General features: G+C 50.5%; 1 protein-coding gene across 5 annotated transcripts in view; it reads left to right on the forward strand.

Annotated features, from left to right (window-relative positions):
- Positions 1-5115: 5115 nt before the first annotated feature.
- Positions 5116-22191, forward strand: part of SYNE3 (spectrin repeat containing nuclear envelope family member 3) — a 119062-nt gene continuing 101986 nt past the window's right edge. For 4 of the 5 annotated variants that reach the window (XR_002730279.2, XM_023205566.2, XM_023205565.1 and 1 more), the window contains exon 1: positions 5116-5202. The gene's annotated coding sequence lies outside the window, so the exon portion shown is untranslated. The remainder of the gene's footprint in view (positions 5203-22191) is intronic. The other variant, XM_023205564.1, reaches the window with a different exon arrangement.

The following is a 22191-nucleotide window of genomic DNA, read 5'->3' on the forward strand; positions in this document are numbered from 1 at the left end:
AATGATTTTGTATATTTTTTCTTTTCTGGTTTTTTTTTTTTTTTTTGAGATGGAGTCTCGCTTTGTCACCCAGGCTGGAGTGCCGTGGCCTAACCTCATCTTACTACAACCTCTGCCTCCTGGGTTCAAGCAGTTCTTCCGCCTCAGCCTCCTGAGTAGCTGGGATTACAGGCACCCGCCACCACACCCGACTAATTTTTTTTTTTTTTTGTATTTTTAAGAGAGATGGGGTTTCACCATGTTGGCCAGGCTGGTCTTGAACTCCTGACCTCAGGTGATCCACCCACCTCGGCCTCCCAAAGTGCTGGGATTATAGGCATGAGCCACTGCACCCGGCCAGATTTTATTTTTTAGGAATAAAATGTATCGATTGTCCTTTAACACTTTTGTTTATATTAGTATTTACTCCTTGGAGTGTAATAGTAGCAGTGTTTAGTTATGTTAAATGATGATTGTTTAACACAAACAAGATTCCTCTGTTTTCAAAAAGATATATGTGGAGAGAGAGAGAGACAGGGTCTCACTATGTCACCCAGGCTGGAATGTAGTGTCGCAATCATGGCTCACTGCAGCCTTGACCTCCCAGGCCTAGGCAGTCCTCCTGCCTGAGCTCCAAGTAGCTGAGACCAGGCATGCAACACCCTGCCTGGATAATTTTATTTATTTATTTGTAGAGATGGGGTCTCACCATGTTGCCTAGACTGGTCTTGAACTCCCGGGCTCAAGCGACCGTCCCACGTTGGCCTCCCAAACTGCTGGGATTATAGGAGTGAGCCACTGCACCTGGCCACTATATATTTATGCATATATAGTGATATATGTATACACACAGTATATATCATGATGTATTTATTGCATTATATATATTACATTGTATATAATACTGTGTGTGTGTGTGTATGTATATATTTCTTATAGTTACTTAAATTGGGGGAATAATTTAGAGAAAATCTTTTCCAATTCTCTCATTGCACATATTCAAAAACTCAAAAGTGACCCGAGGTTACACAGCTAGTTAGCAGCCTTAACAAGGGTTAGAACCCCATCATCTGAGAATCCAGTCCTGTATTTTATACACAATTGTATTTTATAAATGCAGCACAATTAAATGTACGTAGAGGAATATTCGAGTTACTGCAGTTACCCTGCTTGGTACTGAGATGATTCATTGCCACCCAGGGGGGTACCCCTGCTCAGTTGATGGGTGGCAGCTGCCCATGGAGAAGTGAAGAAACCAGGGTGCTGGATGTGCTCACCCTAGAAGCACATGTAGCACCCGAGTGGGAAAGGACAGGCTAACCCTTGGAGAACTGGCAAAGAAAAAACAAATGAGAAGGGGAAGTTCAGAGCAGAACTGGGATGAGAACCAGCTCTCCAGGCTCAGACCAAGACCTCTCTGATGGGGCACCCCAGAAGTGGGTACCCTTAATGTGAGCTTTTCATCTGTGCTAAGCTGAAAGCACTTATGTACCTCACCACTAAGTGGGAAGCCAGGCTAGAGACGGAGAGATGGGAATGTAAATTTCTGAACAGCAATTCCTATCCTGGGACCGTGGGCAATGTCCCTCTTCCCTACTCTCTTGCCTCAGTTTACCCATGAGGTGCTTTATTAGCCAGAAAAGCCATTGCAGCTTTTGCTGTAATCTATCTGTGGAGACTGAACACACACACGCAAACAACTGAAAACATCATGCTTACAAAATGAGGATTGTGCAGATTGCTGTTGAAGCTGGCTAACCAACAGCAAATGTGAAACAGACCCAGATAATTTCCCCAGGCTTCTTAAATTGATTCCTGCTTCCCCATGAGTGGTGGTGGAGATGCTGGCTGCAGGGAACAGACACAGGGAAAGAGTGGTAAAAACTTCGCTTTTTGGAAGACATTTGGTATGTTGCACAAACAGCCCCCACTACCAAGTGAGTCAGAACTTCCGAACAGCATAATTTTAGTGCCCTTCTTGTGGTTCTCTCTCTGGGCTGCTTCTGAAAGGAAGGTCTCAGGGCGGGGTTTCCTGTGTTCAATTCCAGAGATGACAAAGGGGCTTTTCCCCCAATCCTTTGCCAGATTTTTTTTCCAGATAGGTTTCCATGTCCACCCCCTTCTGTAGCTGCAGGTAATGCTGAGGACTAAGGCATTGTGGACTTCCTAGTTGCAAACTGCCCCATCCCTTCATATTCCTTACTCAACTTCTGTTTGCCTTCCATATGGACTACTTAGGAGAGGACAAAGACTGGCATCAAATAAAAAATAGGGTTCTGTTTTTGATGTAATGTTTATGTCAGGCTTAAGAAAAGTAAGGGATGGCCGGGCATAGTGGCTCACACCTGTAATTCCAGCACTTTGGGAGGCCAAGCGGTCGGATCTCTTGACGTCAGGAGTTCGAGACCAGCCTGGCCAACATAGTGAAACCCTGTCTCTACTAAAAACACAAAAAATTAGCTGGGCGTGGTGGTGCATGCCTGTAGTCCCAGCTATTCAAGTGGCTGAGGCACGAGAATTGCTTGAATCTGGGAGGTGGAGGTTGCAGTGAGTCAAGATTGTGCCACTGCACTCCACCCTGGGTGATAGAGCAAGACTCTGTCTAAGAAAAGCAAAGGAATGGGAGAGTATTCTGAAAAGCAGCAAGCCCTGTAAAGCCCAAGATAATAACAATCACATTGATGATAATAAAACTATCTGCACAGTATTTTGCATTTCATAAAATATGTTTATCACATGTATTTTCACCTATGAAAAATTGTTACTATCCCCATCTAACATGAGAAAAACCAATGTTGTAAGAGGTCACATTCAGTGTAAGATTACACTGTATGTGTACACTGTATGTGTACACTGTATGTGTAAGTCAGTCTTACATTGTAAGATTCACTCAGCTAAATAAGTAGCAAAGCTTGACCAGGAAAGTGAATATCTCCGCTGCTCTGAACTGGTGCTCTGTACTGCACCAGCAGCAGGAGGGACAGTTCATCTCTGTCCATGGGCACCATGGTCCCCTGACACAGAATTATTACACCCTGACCTCCCTGGAGGTAGTAGTCTATGCCTCATTCTTCTCCGTATTCCCAGAGAGTGGCACATAGTAGATACTCAGGAATGTTTGATGAAAGACTGAGTAGCTGTATGCCAGAAACTGTAGCAGTCATACCATTCCCAGAACCATAACATAACAGCTCACCTGAGTTGGGTGCTCAAATACCAGGCACAAAACCATACAAGATAAGCTCCTATTATTAGATCTATGTAACAGAAAAGGAAACCAAGTATGAGTAATCAGCTGAAAGTTGCAAATTGGGCACTTTGTCACTAGAGCCTGAGCTCCCAACTATACCCAGCCATCTCTTCCTGTAGGACATTGAGTTACGGCGGCCTGCTCCACTCTTGGAGCAGCCTGGGGGAGCCATCTCTCTCCTTGTGCAAATCACCTGCCCTCTTTGTGCCTTGGTTTTCCTTGTCAGGCGAAACTCATTAAACTTTTCCTAACTACCTGGAGGATGTTTGCAGAGATTTAATGAGGAGACACATTTGAAAGCATTCTGAAAAGCAAAAAGCATGATCCAGATGCAAGCATTATAATCATTGTTACTCACCGCTTGCACCTGCAGTTTGACTGTGGTAACTTCAAGGCCTGCGGCAGCACTTCTAATTGAGTCACAGTGATAATAACACGTATAATAGCATACTTGGAACCAGTCAGTCGCAGGGAGATGGGAGGGGTCTTGTGTATGTCTTCAGCAATGCTGTGAATAATTACAGCTTAATAAATGGGATCTAACTAAGAGGTGTGGGTCTACCTCAGAGTGAATCCTGGGTTTTGGCTAATTCTTCTACCTCCCTCTCCATTTCGAAAAGACAAACACACACACCCCATTAACTGTCTTGTCCTGCTTTACAATTTACTCTCTTAGGATAATGACTTTTACACGGATCTGTTCTGCAAACATCTGGCATCCCTGCTAAGAAACAAAAAAGGATAACAGCATCCCGGAAGCACTGGATTTGGGTCAGTTACTAACTCCTCATCTGTAAAATCGCTAGCTGCACCTAAATTGTGATGACTGGAGTTCCCATAAAACCTAGTTTTACACCTTGTATCCCTCATTAGTGGCGCTCATTTGATCCAGAGGCGGTGGAGCCAATCATGCAACTATGTAATTACTCGGAAAGAGATAAGAGCTGGGGCCCAGGGCTGTTCAAAGCCGGGCTGGATGCACAGGAAGGCCAGCGACTGCTGACCTGGGACGAGAGGGAGAGAGGGCCAGGGTGCAAAGGCTTCCAGCCATCAAGCAGTAGGAGTTTGGCAGAAGGCTGTGGAGCAAACCCCAGGCCAAGGCAACTTCATGTGCACAGGCACAGAGGCAGATACAGTTTAGACATTCTGGGACAAGGTTAAAGTGTTGGCATGGCTGGAGCAGGGGTTGGGAGGACGAGAGGATGTTTCTGCTGGATGGGAGGGAGAGGGGAGGAGCATTTTGAGGCCTTGGGTTTGTTGGGGGTTCACATTATGCCTGGTGATTCACATTCCTTGCGACTCCCGGACTGTGGGCCCGAACTGTGGAGTGGGAGAGGATGGGCAGGGTGCCACTCCCCCCTCAACCACCCCGCCCTTTCTCCCCGCGTCAGGCTGGCTGATGGGTGTCATTTTCTTCTTGGATTTCGCGCCTCCGGGCGGTGTGCCCCTTCCTAGGCCCCCACCTCTCCTCTGTGAGGGCAAGATCTGCCGGTGTCCTAATCCCTTTTCCAAGTCTGGGCGCACAGATCCAACTTTCCCGGGGGAGAGGCAGCTCCGCGCCATCCCCTAGAATGAGAAAAGGGAGGGTGGCTGTGTGTGTGTCGGGGAGACAGACAGGGGCCAGGGCTCCGGGCTGCTTTCCAGGCCAGCGTGGACAGGACACCCCCTTAACCCCCGCCCCGGGTCCGCGACAGGGAGCGGTGAGGCTCTTCCTCGGCCCTGGTACCCGGGGCCACGCAGGGTGTCCGCCGGGCTGGGGTTGCGCACCCGGGGCCTCCGTTGAGCGCGCGCGGAGAGGGGCGCGGCCTCTCCCGCTGGGCCACCGGGCGGGTCCTGGCGGGGGCGGGGGTACTCGCGGTGTCCGGGCCCGCCCCAGCCCTGCCCCGCCCCGAAGCCGCCCGGGACGCAGGGAGGAGGGAAGGAGGCTCGGCCCCAGCAACCCGCGGCGCCGCGCTCCTCCACGCTCCGGGCGGGTAAGTGGCACCGGGCCGGGAGGCCAGGCCAGGGGCCGGGGCCCGGGCGGGTGGGGTCCTCAGCCCCCGGCCCAGCTCTGACACAGCCCCGGGGATGGGGGCGCCGAAAGTCTGGGGAACCTGGGGAGGCGCGCCCGGCGCGGGGGCGGGGGCCCCGGCATGACAGCTGCGGGCGGGCGGGTATTTTTAGTTTAAATCCAACCGTTCCGTGCTGGCTGCGAAATTCCCGAGCCTTTCCTTTCAACCCCGGGGAGCTTCGGCCCGCAAGAAAAAGCCCTAAAGCCCGGGGCAGCACGTCCCAGGCGGGCCGGGTGCCTCTGGGCTTCCCTCTGCCTCTCCTAGGGGCGGGCTGACCTGTCACCAAGGCTTGCGCGCGGCGGGGGCCCGACCCGCCCCTGGCGACCGCGCTCAGTGGTGTCTGGGAGAGCAGAGCAGGCGGTGAGGAGGGGAAGTCCAACCCCGAATGCTCAGTTTTGTTCAGACGCCTCTTGGCTGTGCAAACTTGACAAGCAGCTCAACCTCTCTGAGCCTCATTCCCACATTTCTAAAGGGGAGGGCAGTGAGGCCAGAGGTGGCTTGCAGGGGCCTGAGAGAGCCTCAGATGGATGTTGACTTCCCTTGGGGTCTTGGGATCTTGACCCCAAACAGCAGACCCATTGATGTGGCCCATTGGTCAACCCAGGAGCAGTGCCCTACACCGCCAGCTGACTTCTGCTTCAAAACTGGAAGCCAGGGGCTCCAGCCTGGGCGGGGTGAGAATGAATATTTTTAGTTAACCACTTTGGCCCTGAAGCTCCAACCGTGGGCTGCCCTGGGACTCTTTCCCAGGTTCCTGGTCACCCCTTTCAATTCTGAAGAGTTACCCTTATCCCAGCACTGGGTGCAGGGGCTTTCTACAGCCAAGGGCTGCTAGTGGGATAGCCTGATGTGTCTTGGGGGCATGCCCCATCCCACATGAATGAGGGCATGAGGAGACTGGACCGTCCTCCCAGAAAGGAGAGCATGTCAAAATCACTGCGGTTCTGAGCTTGGCAGGACAGCCTTCCTCATCCACCAAGAGAAGCAGAAACAGGCCCAGAGAGCGGGAGTGATTTGCCCAGAGCCACACTGCCTGGCTCTCTTAAAGGGCCTGGCCTTGCCGCCTGCACTTCCAGGGCAGCTAGCAGCCCACAGGAGTCAGGAGCTGGGAGGTGGGAGGGGTGTACCGGTGCCAACGAGCTGTTTTGCTCAGTTTCCTGTCACTGTGCCCCAGCGGGACGCTCCAGCACATGTGGGTCTGCACATTCCTCAGGCCGGACAGCGCTCGGCAGGCTGACAGCCACAGCTGTGCCAAGCCTGCTGGCCCCGGGCGTTGTTTTCAACCAGAGAGGCCCCTCTGGGGGCGGCTGAGCGGGAAGTGGGCTGGGATGTCTTATTTCTGGAACTTGTGTCTTGCTGGGGGTCCTGAGGAGAAGACCTGAGGATGTGTTGGTGGCACAGAGGGAAGTGGTGAGAATCCAGGCTCAGGTTCTGCCTCCAGGTGCAGTCTGGCCTCTGGCACCTGGCTCCCTGCAGGTGCACCTCAGGGTGAGTTGGAGTCTCCATGGGAACAACCCTCCTGCCCGGGTGCTTTGTGTGTTCTCCAGCGGCCATGGACCTGGCCATGCCTGGGCAGCCCCTTTGCCTTGTGATGCATCCTGGAGCAGGCTGCCGGGAGCCCTGGCTTGGTGGCCCCGGGAGGCAAGACTGGGCAGGCCCAGCTCAACCTTAAAATCCCCCTGGAGGTTTTGGGAACCCACTGGGCAGCTAGGTCTCCCACACTGTCCAGCTGTAAGGAATGAGGGCAGTCAAGCTGATTGCCTGAGTCCAGTCCTGCCTTAGCCAGCTCCTGGCTGTGTAGCCTTGGGAAAGTTGCTTCACCTTTCAGAGCTTCAGTGTCCTTCCCCATGGAAAGGGGCTAACCATAGCACTGCAGGTGTTGCCTTGCAGGGCGTCATGAGCACTAAATGAGCTTTGTCCTGATCAGCATCTCGTATGATGTCAGACACAGCACACGTGAGAAGGTGTCACAGTTTGAGGCTAAGGGGCCTCATCGGGATACCTGGGTTCCCCTCTGCTCTGCCTCTCCTCTCCCTACCTTGATTTCCCCTTGTCTGTCAATGGTGAGTGGTCCTGGCTCACTCCCCTCACAGTCCTTCCAGCACTGAAAGCTGGCCCTTGGCCCCGGGGAAGGCAGGAGGTTCTAGAGAAGCTACAGAGGGACTCAGATATGTCAATGGGGTCTTCCAAAGCACTTCCTGCCTCTCACCTCCTAGGATCTGGCAGTAGGCAAGGCTGTCACTGCTGGCCCGTTTACAGATGAGGAGGCTGATATCCGTGGCTGGATGTGGTAGAGCCAGGATTAGAACTCAGGGCTTTTGACCTGATGCTCTTCCTGATACCACACGGCCTATCCTAGACAATCCAAGGACAATGTTGTCCATTCATCACTGGGAAAACAGTACGGACTACACAGGATGCGGATCTTCATTAAGTCATCAGTACTTGCTGGAAAATAATATGGATCCTGAATATATATATATTCCTAAAGCAGCCTGACTGGACCACAAAGATAGGAACCCAGGAGCAACAGTGTTTCCTGACCCTCCCATCCCAAAAGGAACCTTTGCTTTAGGACTGAGGGATGATGTTCTGGGGCTGAGCAGCTAGGAAGTGGATGGGAGACAGCTTTGGGAAGCCGATGCCTTCGTTTTGTCCTGTCTAAATACTTCCCTTTCGGGGTTGCTGTGAGGATAAGTGAGGTAACTGGGGATGATCTTAGCAGAACGCCCGGCATGGTGGGGGCACACCATAAATAGGACTGATGGTTTTTATTATTACTAGCCTTCTGCTATCACTGTAACACCAGAGTGCAGCCTGGATCTCTCCCCTGGGTTTCTAGGCTGCAGATGCGGCATAGAGAACCCTAGCATCTCCATGGAGAACCGCTAAGGCAATTGTAAAAGCTCAAAACACAAGCACACTAAGCAATGAGTTGTTTAGTGATACATAGCTGAGAAGTAAAATGATGACAAAAAGCAAGAAGGTGGTTATCTTAAATAAAAGCCAAGTATCACCACATGTGCTGAGGAAAGGCGGGAGAGGATTAGGAGGGTCATGGGGGGCAGTTGCAAAGGAAATCACTTTGTAGTTATTGGATAATTACATGTATGTTTTATACGTGCCTTCAAACATAGCTTCTATTTCACAAAGTTCAGCCAGTTTAAAAAAGAAAAAGGTGAGGGAATGATAATACAAAATCAAGGTGGTTATCTTTGGGGAGAAGTGGGTAATTGATCAGGGAAATGCCCGTTTCACTCTTAGTGGGATCCATTATGTTCTGTTTCTTCAGTCCAGTGGTAGGCTTGTGGGTGTTGTTTTTAATTTTAATATTTATTTATTTATTTATTTATTTATTTATTTGCGACAGAGTCTCACTCTGTTGCCCAGGCTGGAGTGCAGTGGCGCGATCTTGGCTCACAGCAACCTCCATTCCCCAGGTTCAAGCGATTGTCCTGCCTCAGTCTCCCGACTAGCTGAGATTATAGGCATGTGCCACCATGCCTGGCTAAGAGTGTTATTTTTAAATATTTTTCTGCTTCACCATTTGCAAATAGGAGACACATATATTACATTACATATATATATACTCTTACATAATACCAATTAAATTAAAAGATCATATGGAGCATTTTCAGATGCTTTCTTAGAAAATCTGCCTCTCTTCTCAGATTCAAGTGTTAATCTGGCTGTTGTATGATTAACAAATCCTGTTGTATGACACATACTTCTCTTTAATGTAGGAGACATAATCTCCCTCTTCCCAAATCATACAGCGAGCAAGATAACAATAACACTGTATGACCTCAGGTGATCAGCAGGATTTGTAAAGGTCCTGGCCTAATGATTTATGCTTCTGAATCATAAAATCCTGAAATATTTGAGCTGGGAGGAACCTCAGGTCACCTGGACCAATCTGCTGGTTTTATAACAAAAGGAAGTGTCCCGGCCAAGGTCAACACTGGCACACACGTAGGGAAGACACTTCTCTCCAGACTGCCACACCTGTGTGACTATCATGAGGATACCACCCGAGAGACAGAGCAGTGTGAGTCCTGGGTTGCTAGTCTCCTTCTTAGGGCAGTCAGGGAGAGAGATGGGAAGTATGCATGAGATTAAACTGATAGGATCATTTTTTAAATTTATTTTATTTATTTTATTTTTATTTGTTATTTTTTATTTTTTTTGACACGGCATCTTACTCTGTCTCCCAGGCTGGAGGGCAGTGGTGCGATCTTGGCTCACTGCAACCTCTGCCTTCCAGGTTCAAGCAATTCTCCTGCCTCAGCCTCCTGAGTAGCTAGGACTACAGGTGCGTGCCACCATGCCCAGCTAATTTTTTTTTTTTGTATTTTTAGTAGAGACAGGGTTTCACCTCATTGGTCAGAATGGTCTCGACCTCCTGACCTCATGATCCGCCCACCTCGGCCTCCCAAAATGCTGGGATTACAGGCTTGAGCCACCACGCCTGGCCCAGGATCATTTTATTTTTTAAAAGTCAGAGGAGAGTTACATTTTACAATGGAACCACACATTTCTAGAACTTATATGAACAGAGGCATCCTCAAAGAAAACATATAAACAGGGCTTAGAATCTCCTTTCCTACAGGAAGTCCTCTTAGGAAAGAGCTCCCCTTACTCATCCTATTTTTTGCTGGCATATTTGATCGCCAAAACAATTGGTGCTGCAGGTTATTTCCATTTTTCTGTGGGGGAAACAGGTTCAGAGAGGTTCAGTGCCTTGACCCAAATCACTCAGCAGGTGAAGATGGAGCAGGACTTTCATCCAGAGCGGGAGTGGAAGAGATGAGCCACTTTTGTTTTCAGTGCGCTGTGCTGTGAGCACATTCTTCACTTCTTCGATGCTGAAATTCCGCAGCCCAGCCCAGCCTGGGCGGGCTGTGGGGAAATGTCCTGGTGGAGGATAGTTGGGTGGTGGCTTTCCAGCTGTCAGATCACGGAGACGATGTAAAGGCTAAAGCTCTGCCTCTGCCTTGCTGCTCTCCTGCAAGGAAGCCCACTGCCTTTGTGGCATGGGCAGTGGTGAGTCGGAAGTTGGGAGAATCCATCCCATTTTGGTCCTGCAATTTTTTTTTTTTTGAGATGGAGTCTCACTCTGTCACCCAGACTGGAGTGCAGTGGTGCAATATCGGCTCACTGCCGCCTCCACCTCCCAGGTTCAAGCAGTTCTCCCTCAGCTTCCTGAGTAGCTGGGATTACAGGTGCCTGCCACCATGCCCGGCTAATTTTTGTATTTTTAGTAGAGATGGGGTTTCACCATGCTGGCCAGGCTGGTCTCGAACTCCTGACCTCAGGCAATCTGCCCGCCTCGGCTGGGATTACAGGTGTGAGCCACCGTGCCCGGCCAAGTGCTGCACATTTTGATTCTTGGCCACTTTCTTCTCTCATCAAAGGTATTCTTCCTGCCCTCCCTCTGCAGAAGTGCCTGTCACAGACAACAGGGCTCCAAGGGACAGATGTTCCAGGAGTGCTTAGCTTCAGATGATGGTTTTCCTAATGCACAGTTGCTGTGTCCCAGCGTGGGTGCTCCCCTGGGCAGTGTAGGCCTGGGCCCAGGTCTCAGCCCTTGCCCTCTATCCTCTGCTCTGTGAGTCCATTTCTTGGCCAGTTGCTGCACTGTGAATCCAGTTGTTTCCCATCTAACTGGGTTAGTGATACCTCCCCATGGGGCAGGGCTTAGTAAGGACCTAATGACAGAGAACTTTATATGGGTAAGGCAGCTTTCAGAGACTAGGAAACAAATCCTCATGTACATGCCCAGAGAGACTGTGTGTGGGAGCTGGAGAAGTATTTAGAAGTGACTGCTGCAGTGGAACCAGCCCGAGCCTTAGAGATGATTTACGCTTGTACTTTTACATATGGGGAAACCAAGTCTCCACAGCAGAAATGGTTGGCTCAAGTCTTGCAGATGCTTTAGGGCCAAGATGGTGTCTCCTAACTCCCTGACCAGTGCTCTTACCCTACAATCACCTTCCCTAAGAGTTTGTTTCATTGATATTCGTGGTGTAACACAACTTGGGATGGTTGCTTGATGAAAATGAAATGGCAGCATTCAGCCCTTGTGGTCATCACCAAGGCATGGACAGAACAGGGTGGGCCACCATGGCTGGCTGGACTCTAATTTAAGCCAACAGTTTTATCTGAGATCTGAAAAGGACTGAGCCCCTCCCAAGTGACACTTGCTGAAATAATGCAGCCGGCTGACTCACTGGGGTAGCCTCGTTCCTTAAGGACGGGAGGAGCCTGCATTTGACCTTCACCTGGGCTAGTCTCTGTTTCCTGCTCTTTAAAGAGAGAGGTTGAGATTAGGAGATTTCTAAGGTACCTTGAAGTTCAGATGTTTTCTCATTCAAGGACCACAGCTTCAAAGTAGGTGTTTGGGGACCTGGGTCTGGCCAGTGCAGTTCACCCACTCACCCCAGGAGGGTCCAGATCACTGGCAGGTGACTCCTTGCTTACCCGCCTTGCTCTGAGGATTAGGTCCCACGTTCCCAACTGGTCCAGCTTTCTACAACCTGGGCCACCTTCAAGAACCATCAGGCCCCTAGCTCATCCTGGCCTTTCTCACCTGGACACCTGTGCGCAAGCTGCTCCCCCGCTCAGCTCTCCTTCTCCCTGCCCCTTCCTACCAACACCTGGCTAGACATGACCTCCTCCTGGGAGCCCTCGTCAGCCACCTCCTACAGGATTGGTGATCTCTGTTTCCCTGTTCCCGCTGCACTTTGCCATTGATACTAATCCACAGTTTCAAGAGTGATTCCACACTAGCCTGTGACCTCCTTGAGGGCTGAACACAGGATTATTCATCCTCACATCCCTGTTCCCAGCCCAGAGAGAGAGCGTGCTATTACCACTATTATTAAATTAAAAGGCTTTAAAATAGGATCTTACAAACTTTAGCGGTGCTCACAGCTCCCTTGAATGAAGTATAAAGGGCACATCCTGATATTTCCAGGACACAAGAAAAAAGAGAGCTCTGGAACCGTGATCTGAGGCTGGGGAGAGAAGGTGTAATATGCGTCATCTCCCTCTGTGGCCCCTTCAGGGGACTGCCCTCTTGGAGATCTCTCCATTCTCCTGGGTTCTGTGGGAGTTGGCCCTGGAACCTTGCAAATATCTCTTGGCATCCCTGGGGCTCACATCTGATGTTCTCTCTCCTGCGCGTGCCAAGTCTTTCTCCCTGCAGCTTGACTTCTTGTTCGTTCCTCTTCCTAAAAAGTGCCTCCCCCAGGCCTTCCCCTGGCCACACCCTCTCTGCGTTGAGATCTCAGCTCACAGTCACAGCCTCAGAGGGACCCTCCTGCCCACGCAGTGGCACTCATCCCATCCTGCCAACATGCTCTGTCCTGTCACCCTGAAATTATTTGTGTTAATTCTTTGCAGTTGAGTTTATTGTCTGTCTTCTGCACTAGAAGACAATAAGGCCAGGGATTGTTATCTGCCCAGAACCCAGCCATCAAAGCTGCTCAATACTGTACATATTTCTAGAACGAATGAATGAATGAGTGAATGGGCTGATGGAGTCCATTGGGTGCCACCTAAGATTCCTGCATGGCTCATCTTTACAGCTCATATCTGCTCAGTGCTTACTGAATGTCTAAGTGCTCTCTGCCTTTTCTCTCTTTATCCTCACAACAGCCCAATGAAGGATGCTCTGATGTTGTTCCCATTTGGCAGAAAGGTTAATTAACCCATCCTCAGCTACCTCAGTTAGCAGTGGAGTTGGAAATTGAACCCAGGTTACCTGATCCCAGAGTTCTGGCAGGTAACTACCAGGCTACACTGGCCCTTCCACGCCAGGAGTGCTGTGGGCTGGAAGTGGTGAGTCACTCAGCCTCCTAACCAGGCATCTGGCTCTTTCTCCACAGTCCCCAGTGGCTCTCACACTGCCAGGCCATTCCTCAAAGGAAGTCCTTTCTGTGGGACCACTGTCACATGGGCTAGGAACACCAAAGGTTTTCCAGAGCCAGGGCCCACCCCGGAGCCTGTCTTCTCTGACCACATCCTTTTCTCCTAGGGAACCCCCTCTGCCACTTGTTCACTAGCTGTTGAGAACTTGGTGACCACAAGCCAGTGGCTGTGGGGTGGGGTGTGAGCCGGTTGGGGTTGCCAGGTTAATCTCTGTCATTTATCCAGCACCAGGCAGTGAGCAGGCCTGGCTTCCGTGATTTGCCTGTTTATCTGTTTGCCTTTTTCAAACTCAAGTTTGCTCAGGCATAATTTTAGAAAATTGATTTTTTTAAAAATTTCATCTTGTGGCATCTCTTGTCTCACTTCCCTCTGGGTGAAACCACCCGAATGCCCAGGGAGGGGGATCCAGGCCAAGCTCTTCTGGTCGCAGTCTTCACTTGCTAATGTGCTGCTTTGAGGGGGGGAGAGGGTAGCCCCGGTAAGTTCCTGTCTGGGTCTCCTGCAGGAAGCTGCAGGGTTAGTCATGCAGCGCTTAGCTGGAGCCAGCTTTGGTTTGGGAGCCAAAGAAGCACGTGTTTGTGGCTGGGATCTGGGCTCTTCCGCTTTGTAACCAGTGCCTTGGGCAATGGCGTTTCTTCAACGTACTGACACTGGCTGAGGAGGACAGGAACTAGGAAGACGCCAGAGACATGGCCCTGCCCTGTGGGAGGAGTCCAGTGGGTGAGGTGTGTGCTTTAAACAGTCCCATCCTAAGAGACAGTGACTCTGTGAGAGGGAAACTCAGGGGGTTGGGAGGGGCACCAGGAAGGACCCTTTAATTTGCCCAGAGGTACAGTCTTTCTGGGCCTCAACTCTCTTCTCTGTAAAGTGGGGGTGCAGATGCCACACTCCTTGCCTTGCTGGCTGTGTTGTGAACTGCAGACCACCCCATGGAGGTAAGGGGTCATCACTATTGTTAGTTTAGCCAGCAGAGCAAGGCGTCACTGGTGCCATCTGTGCAAAGGAAGTTCGACTTTCGACTTTGGTGGAGTTTCTCTCTGTTCCAGGGCCTCAGGTGGAATCCTGCAGATCTGAGCTGGAACCCTGATTTTGTCACCTGTGGCAAGTCACATAACCTCCATAGGCCCGGCTATCACACCTGTAAGATGGGGCTGGCCACACCTTCCCTGCAGAGTCATTGTGAGGCTCAGATGAGATAACAGATGCCGAGATTCCCAGCAAACAGAAAGTGCTGGGTCACACCCATTCCCATGGATTCTCCTCCCAGCCTCTCCAAGTGCTCCCTCTTTTCTTTGGGTGCTCATTAGCTGGGGAGGTGACTTTGCCATTATGCAGGTCACTTGGAAGAGAGCGCAGCACTTCTGCCTGCCTCTGCCCCCAGCACGTGCAGTGAGTTGAACAGGGCACAGCTGCTAGTGTGTCAGCCCTTGGCTCAGGTGTTGCTGGCCGATGCCCGTGCCCTGGCAGGTCTAGGAAGGCATGATGGGCCAGAGTCGACCCAGCTAAGCCTGCGCCCATGTGCACAGTGTCCCCCTTTAGAGGTATACAGGGTGCAGACCACACACCTTGACCATTCATTGCCTGCCCAGGACACCAGTCATCTGCAATTGGCCAATGTGACTTTTTTCTTTTATGGAATTAACTATGGAGAAAAAAGTCAATTATCACCGCAGCAGGTCCTGCTGTCTCATTCCCAACCCTGAGCCTCAGGGTCCTCCTCAATACCTGAGCCTCAGGATGGGCTTAGACTAGCTCAGATCTTGGTGAATTTGGACTAGGGGCTACTAGTAATTGCCAGGATAAATTTCATGGTACAAGCCCAGGGCATTGAATGACAGCCACTCCCTCTTCATCTCCTCTCCATCTTTTTTTTTCTTTTTTACTTTTTCTTTTAATCTTTCTCATTATATGACCTTCTCATAACCACCTGGGCTCCACCCTGGACCAAGGAATTAGAGAGATCTCTGGATGTGGGGCTGCTTACCTGTAGCTTTTGAAAACTCCCCAGGTGATCCTGATGCACAGGGGTGGTTGCGAACCTCTGGATTTTGTCTAGGAGAACATCTCAGTGAGTTGCTAATGTGTTTTTAACAGCTCTCCAACACTTGCCTCTGTCTCTAACAATGAGCAGGCCCCAGGTGTAAACTAGCAACATTATCTAGAGTTAAACACTGTTTATGTTCATTATTTTATGACATATGCCAATTGACCCCAACCCTGTTTTTTATTTAAGGTAAAAATATATTTCTTAATCCAGCTATAAGAAAAAGAAAAAGGTGAAAAGAAAAAAATCTTCTTTTAAAATAAGTTTAAATGGGTCAAATTGAAGAATATTAATTAGAAAAAAATGTGGATGTGTCTGCATGGCAGATATAGTCAAAATCATGACTGTAATGCACAAATGGCCACCCTGTGAAGACGTGGAACTAGATGACCTCTGAGGCCCAACATTCTGACAGATCTGAGGGCTGCCCAATGAGATCACTAACCCAGGACCATTGGCACCAGCCACCTGGACTGGCAGAGAGTGGGGTAAGCAGGCTTGAGAGTGGTTGTATGCATAGCGGGGTTTCCCAGTGTGGCTTTACTCAGAGCTCTCCAGGGACAGTGCAGCTAGATTCTCTCTGTTTCAATGCATTTGCCTTCTTGCTCCACCTTCCCCAGACCATAGGGGCAGCCTGAGAAGTAACCTGTCCAGCAATCAGGGCTATTTCCCTGGGGACAATGCTGCCATGTAAACTCATTGACTGCAACATTACAGGACCCCAGCACCCACAGGAGCCCGGCTTCTTCACTGGTGCTTGGGTGAACCAAGCCATGGAGGGAAGTGAGTTGCCCAGAGTCCCAAGGTAGGACCCAGCAGCACTGCTGCTTCCCAGGCCTGGATTTTGTATATCAAATAGGGCCCCTGCCCCCAGGTCTTAAGCTCCCCAGAAGGGAAACAGAAACAGAATGTGATATAAACAGGCCCTGCCTGGCCCTGGCCAGCTTTTTCCGCCTGTGTCTGGTGGCCCCTACCTGTTATCACTGGAGAGTTGGCCGGTGAGCCTTTCTTTTGTGAGTGATTGCGTGAGGCTCCTATTGTCTTTTCTTTTTTTTTTTTTAAATAGAGGTGGAGTCTCGCTATGTCGTTCAGGTTAATCTCGAACTCCTGGGCTCAAGTGATCCTCACTCCTTGGCCTCCCAAAGTGCTGGGATTACAGCCATAAGCCACCATGCCTGGCCTCCTGTAGTCTTTTAACTGATGTAGTAGTTCACACCGTGGGCCCCTGGGAGGGTGGGGCTCAGTCTAGCAATGATTCAGATAGTGCTTGGAGGACGTGGGGAGATGCTTTCAGCAGAACAACCATGACGGCGTGGGGGAACCTCAGCTTAGTGGCAAAGGCCCCCTAAATGACTGTAAGTAAGATAAATGCCAGATGGAAAGCCCTGATGAAGACACGATTCTTAGCATTTGGAAACCTTTGCCCATCAGCAAAGCTGGCTATCCGGATTGTGTCACGGTTTGCTGAAAGGACTAGTGTAGAATTTTCTAGGATAATGGCCCTGCAGGAATGCCGTGCTGATAGGCAGAGGGTGGGGTGAGGTAATTCCCTTGGGCTGATAAATAGCACTGGCCTCTGGAGCTTCTAGAACAAACTTTTTTGATAAAAGACCAGAAAGGAAATATGTAAATATATTTTGGCTCTCCATCATATCGAGAAAGCAGCCACAGACACTATGTAAATGAATGAGTGTTGGTTGTGTTCCAATAAAACTTTATGGACACTGAAATTTGAATTTCACATAATTTTCATATGCCATGAAACATTATTATTCTTTTGATTTTTTCCAACCACTTAAAAATGTTCAAAAACATACTTAGCTTGAGAGCTGTACAGAAACAGGCAGTGGGCCATGGTTGGCAGCCTCCTGTTTAGAAGCCCCGTCTGCAGTGAAGGGTGAGTCTTGCAGGTTTGAGCTAGTCACTCTTCTAAGAATTTCAGTTCTTAAAAACGTAGTTCTGGCTGGGCACAGTGGCTCACACCTGGAAGCCCAGCACTTTGGGAGGCTGAGGCAGGAGGATTGCTTGAGCCTAGGAATTTGAGACCAGCGTGGGCAACATGGTGAGACCCATCTCTACAAAAATTATAAGAAAATTAGCTCAGCGTGGTGGCCCATGCCTGTGGTCTCAGCTACTCGATAGGTGGAGGCAGGAGGATCACTGGAGCCCAGAAGGTCAAGGCTGCAGTGAACTGTGATCACACCACTGTGCTCCAGCTTGGGCGACAAAGAGAGACCTGTCTCAAAAAAAAAAAAAAAAAAGTAGTTCTGAAACAAGTCTCAATCTTGTGTCTACTGTTTAAAATAGAACCTAGTGTTAATTTGTTTGCTCATTCAGCAAATATTAATGGTCTAGTGGTTAAGAGCAGGGGAAACTTGTCATATACAGGCTGTGGGACTTAGGGCAGGTGGCTTAGCCTCTCTGAGCCTCAGTTCTTTCATCTGTAAATAGGCAGGAATAGTAGGACCTACGGCAGCAGTGAAAGGATCCTTGTAAGACTGGCCCAGTGTCTGGCAGATAGCATGCCCTTGGTGAAGGTTTACTATTACTCTCTCATGTCTATAAAGAGTTAGAGATTGGTATACAAAGGTGGATGGCAATGCTTACCCTGCATGGTGGGGGAGGCCCAGAAAAGGTAAGGGGCATTTCCAAGGTCACAAGCTAATAATAAATGGTAGAACTAGAAAACAGTGTGAGCCACAAGACCCAGCCCTTTCCATGCGACGCCCTTGCAGGGGACTTGAGGGTAGATTAAATCCACTTTATCTGGAGGCTGGCTAATGGTATTAATTTAATCATTAGCACCTTTCCCATGAGAGCTAGAGCTCTTGTAACTCCTCATCCCCGTGCCTCAGATTCTTGGGGAGACCCGCATTGTTTGGGCGGCCTCAAAGCTGGGAGTCAGACCTCCAGCAGCTTGGGGTGGCACCAGCCTGACTGTATTCTGTGAATGTCTTTGGTGGAAACTCGCTGCTTGACATGGAGCTCTACTTTAGAAACCTAGAAACAAGCATCTGCGGAAGACTCAGTTTTTCCGAGTCCTGTGGTTTCTGAGTCTCTGCAGGGTTAGTGGAAAGGGCCCTGGAAGTCAAGATTGTTGAGTAGCTGCTTTTGAATAATGGAATCCTCGGGGCCTTGTGAAATGAATCCCAGAGGTGAGTTCCTGACCGGTTTTCCATGCTGGTTTTCCTTCTGCAAAATGGAGATGGTGGTGTCGTAATTAGTTGCTTGTTGCTTCAGTTTGGCACGTGGTTGCTTGCGGGGCACCCACAATGGGTCTCCTTCTGAATGCACAAAGACAGGCCGGGGAGGAAGCCTGTCCCTGGATTGTGGAGGCCTCGGGAGATAAAGCTCAGATAAGGAAGACAGTGACTGGATCTGAGAGCCTGTGACAGCTGTGATTAGGAGCCAGCCAGGGAAGATGGGGCCTCAAAGGCAGGACACACAGGCTGTAGGTGGCTGTCCCGTCCATAACCCAGAGCAAGTCTCCCTCTCCACCCCGGAGGAAAGGCTGCTTGTGAGCCTGGCTAGTTCTGAGGACACAGGCTCCAGGAACCCAGCCCCTGTGAGTGGCTGGAAGGTGGGGGTGGGGTGTCAGTAGAGTGGGGGACAGTCTGGGGATCTTGGAAGGGGATATGAAGGTGAAAGTAAGTGTGACCAACTGTCCCTGGTTTGCCCAAGACTAAGAGGTTTCCTGGGGTTTGGGACTTTCAAGGTTAAAACCTGGATGGTGTGCATCAACTCAGGATAAATTGGTCATCCTAGGTTAAAGTCACGGTATTCTGACTGTGGCACTGGGCGGTCGAGTCATTGGTAGAAGGAGTAAAGGGGGGATCATCTCTCCCCTGAGCCTTGTTGCATCCTCAGACTAGATTGCCCCTTCGCAGTGTTCCCGGAGCCCCCGTGCTATCCTTCAAGGGTCTGCGTGCTCCCCCAAGAGTCTATAAAGGCAGAAAACGCCCTTGTGCTTGGGGCCAACTCGTGCCTGCTCTAGGCCAGTGTGTTTTGTAAATGCTGTTGAATGAATGAATGAGGCTTGAGGCTCTCCACCTTCATTTCTTCCCCGCTGAGGACAACGTACTCAGATGCTAATTCATGCTTTGCTGCTCTGCACATCTTGTTCCTTCCCCCCATGCCCTTCCCTCCTGCGGCCACCTCCCCCAGTGTCCCTTCAGCTCAAGAGTCTCCTTCTCTGTGACTACTCCTGACCAGCCCTCCCTCTGAGTGGAATTTCTCCTGCCCCTGCTGTGTCCCCTCTGAACCGAACCTCACTCAGTTCCCTCATCGGGCCTGTCTGTGAATGCATCTTTCTCCCACATGCGCTGTGAGCTCCTCAAGGGCTGGTGTCCAGCTTAGTGTTTCCTCTGCTGTACGTGGCGCCTGGATGCCCCATGGAGGTGCCTTGAGAGAATGAATGGAGCTGAACACACGGAGCACAGATCCGTTCATTTCCTCACTCACCAGCTCCTCTGCGAGGCCTCCTGTATGACAGGCACAGTCCTGGGCAGTGGGGTGGGAGACATGGACAAGATTGGTAAAGCCTTTGTGCTGTTGGAACTCACATTCTAGAAGGATCTAGAGTCAACAAGCAAGCAAATAAATAAATGAGAACATATGAGACGGATGCGTGTGCTCCGAAGAAAACACAAAGGAGAAGATGAGTCACCTGAGCTCCTGCCAGCTGCTTGCAGGCTGGGATGGAGTCACCAGCTCCATGGAGCGGACATTGCTGAGGCCCAGCACATGTGCCCATTCTATGAAGGCAGAAGGCATGCATTGTCTCCTGGGTCGTGGCGTAGTCAACTTGGGCACAGTGGCTTTTGCCTTTCATGCAAAGTGTGTGGACTGTCAGTCCCTTTAGAGAAATTCATTAAAGCCAGTATTGTCTGAGAGGAGAGAGAAAATATTTTAGAAAGTCAGACGGGGTTTTGTGCCTGGTGTGGGAAGCAAGCGTGTGTCCTTCCCGCTTCACCACTCCCCCTCCCCCACTGGGAGTACAAAGAATGGGGCTCGTGTGCTGACCGTCCGCCTCTTCCAGTTGGGTGGGTGGCCTTGGAGCTGTAGCTGCAGCAGGAAGGGTCAGTGACTCTGCTATGGGGCTACTGGGGACAATCCAGGGTCCTGCAAGGGAAAAGGTGTTAAAACGGCCAGCCACTGTCCCTCGGGCTGTCAGGGAGGGGATCAACAGGGATCATGAAGTTGGTTGCTCAGCTTCCAAGCGCTGCACACAACAGTGGGGCATTGTTCTCTGGGTCTGATGGGGAGCTCAGCCCCGGACACAGGCCAGCTCCAGGAGGAAGGCAGCCTCCTCCCACTGAGTCCGGCTGGGCCAAAGCAGAGCCCCAGAGGGCGGTTTCTCTCTGCTGCCTGGCTGTGGGCGGCCACTGGTGCTGAGGTCTGGGGACTCAAGAGGACACCTACGAGTCTGCAAGGTAGTCACTCACTGCTGTGGGTAGCCCCTTCAGGTTGGGAGCCGCAGAGAGCAGTGGGACAAAAGGCAGTTCCTAGGCTGGGTGCCTGGCTTCTCACAGGCACATCGTAAACCTGGCGTCTCAAAGTTCTGGCAGGAACAAGCAGGTACTAATTATAACCTGCACAGCCTGTTAATGATCGACCTTGGACTCCAAGGAGGTGAAGGTTCTGGGGAGAAGGTCTCAAGGGTTCTCTGAATATCTCAGGAGGTAGGCTGGGCGCAGTGGCTCACGTCTGTAATCTCAGCACTTTGGGAGGCCGAAACGGGTGGATCACCTGAGGTCAAGAGTTCAAGACCAGCCTGACCAACATGGTGAAACCCCGTCTCTACTAAAAATAAAAAGAATTAGTCAGGCATCGTGGCGGGTGCCTGTAGTCCCAGCTATTCGGGAGACTGAGGTGGGAGAATTGCTTGAACATGGGAGGCGGAGGTTGCAGTGAGCCGAGATCACGCCACTGAACTTCAGCCTGGGCAACAAGAGCGAAACTCCGTCTCAAAAAAAGAGACAAGAGTTAGTGATACAGGGGGCTCTTCTAGGTAACTCAGAGGACATCATCCTGCAGCCCCAGCAGAATGAAGACAATTTAAAACCGCCCGGGCTCTGCTACGGTATTGCTTGTTGTGTGACCTTTGGCAGGTTACTTAGCCACTTTGAATCTAACCTCAACTTCTTTATCTGCAAAAAGAAGCCAGTCATTCTGGTTTAACGGTGGGTGGGAGGACTCAATGAGCTGATGTGTACAGACACCTCATGGGTACTTAGTAAGGTGCTAGTTCCCAGTCCTCTACACTATGAAAAATCCTGGAAGACTTTCTGGAGGTGGTGATGCCAAAGCCAATGGGTGAATGTAGCCAGGCAGAGAAGGGCGGAGGGACCAGCAGGAGCAAAGATCAAGGGGAGAAATGATGCATACAGGAGCCACAGGTGGCTCCTGCTACAAGCAGAGGAGATGGAAAGTAGGGGAGGCTGAGGCTGCAGAGATGGATGGAGAAGGACTTTGAATGTCCTGTTAAACACCTTGGACTTTTTTGGGTGGAGGCTGTCAGGCACAGGAAGCGTTCATTCAGAAAAGCCTTTGACCCTGAGTCTTTAGATGCTCCTTTCTGCCAAGAGAGGACTCTGGTCCCACTGCCTCCTGCAAAACTGGCAGGTTTCCTGGGAAATGAATGGAAGCATCCTCGTGCCTGAGCCTCTAGATCCAGGCATGGATTTGGCTCTGCCAGTCAAGGGCCCAGGCACTGCAGGGCCATGGATCTCCCTAAGGGTTCAGTGAGCTCTGAGATTCACTCCCGCCAAGAACTCCCATTTGAAACGAACCCTACTGTTTCTCAGGCTGGGGTGCCAGTTATTAAATTAAAAGTGAGATTCGAATGGTTCTGTGTTGTTTTTGTAAACCAAAGCTGAAAACTGTGGAGAGTATTGTTTTTAGCTGGAAGGTAAAGCATGCCAGGCTTTGTAGTC

The sequence above is a fragment of the Piliocolobus tephrosceles genome, chromosome 6 (genome assembly GCF_002776525.5).
Source record: "Piliocolobus tephrosceles isolate RC106 chromosome 6, ASM277652v3, whole genome shotgun sequence".
NCBI classification, from domain to species: Eukaryota; Metazoa; Chordata; class Mammalia; order Primates; family Cercopithecidae; genus Piliocolobus; species Piliocolobus tephrosceles.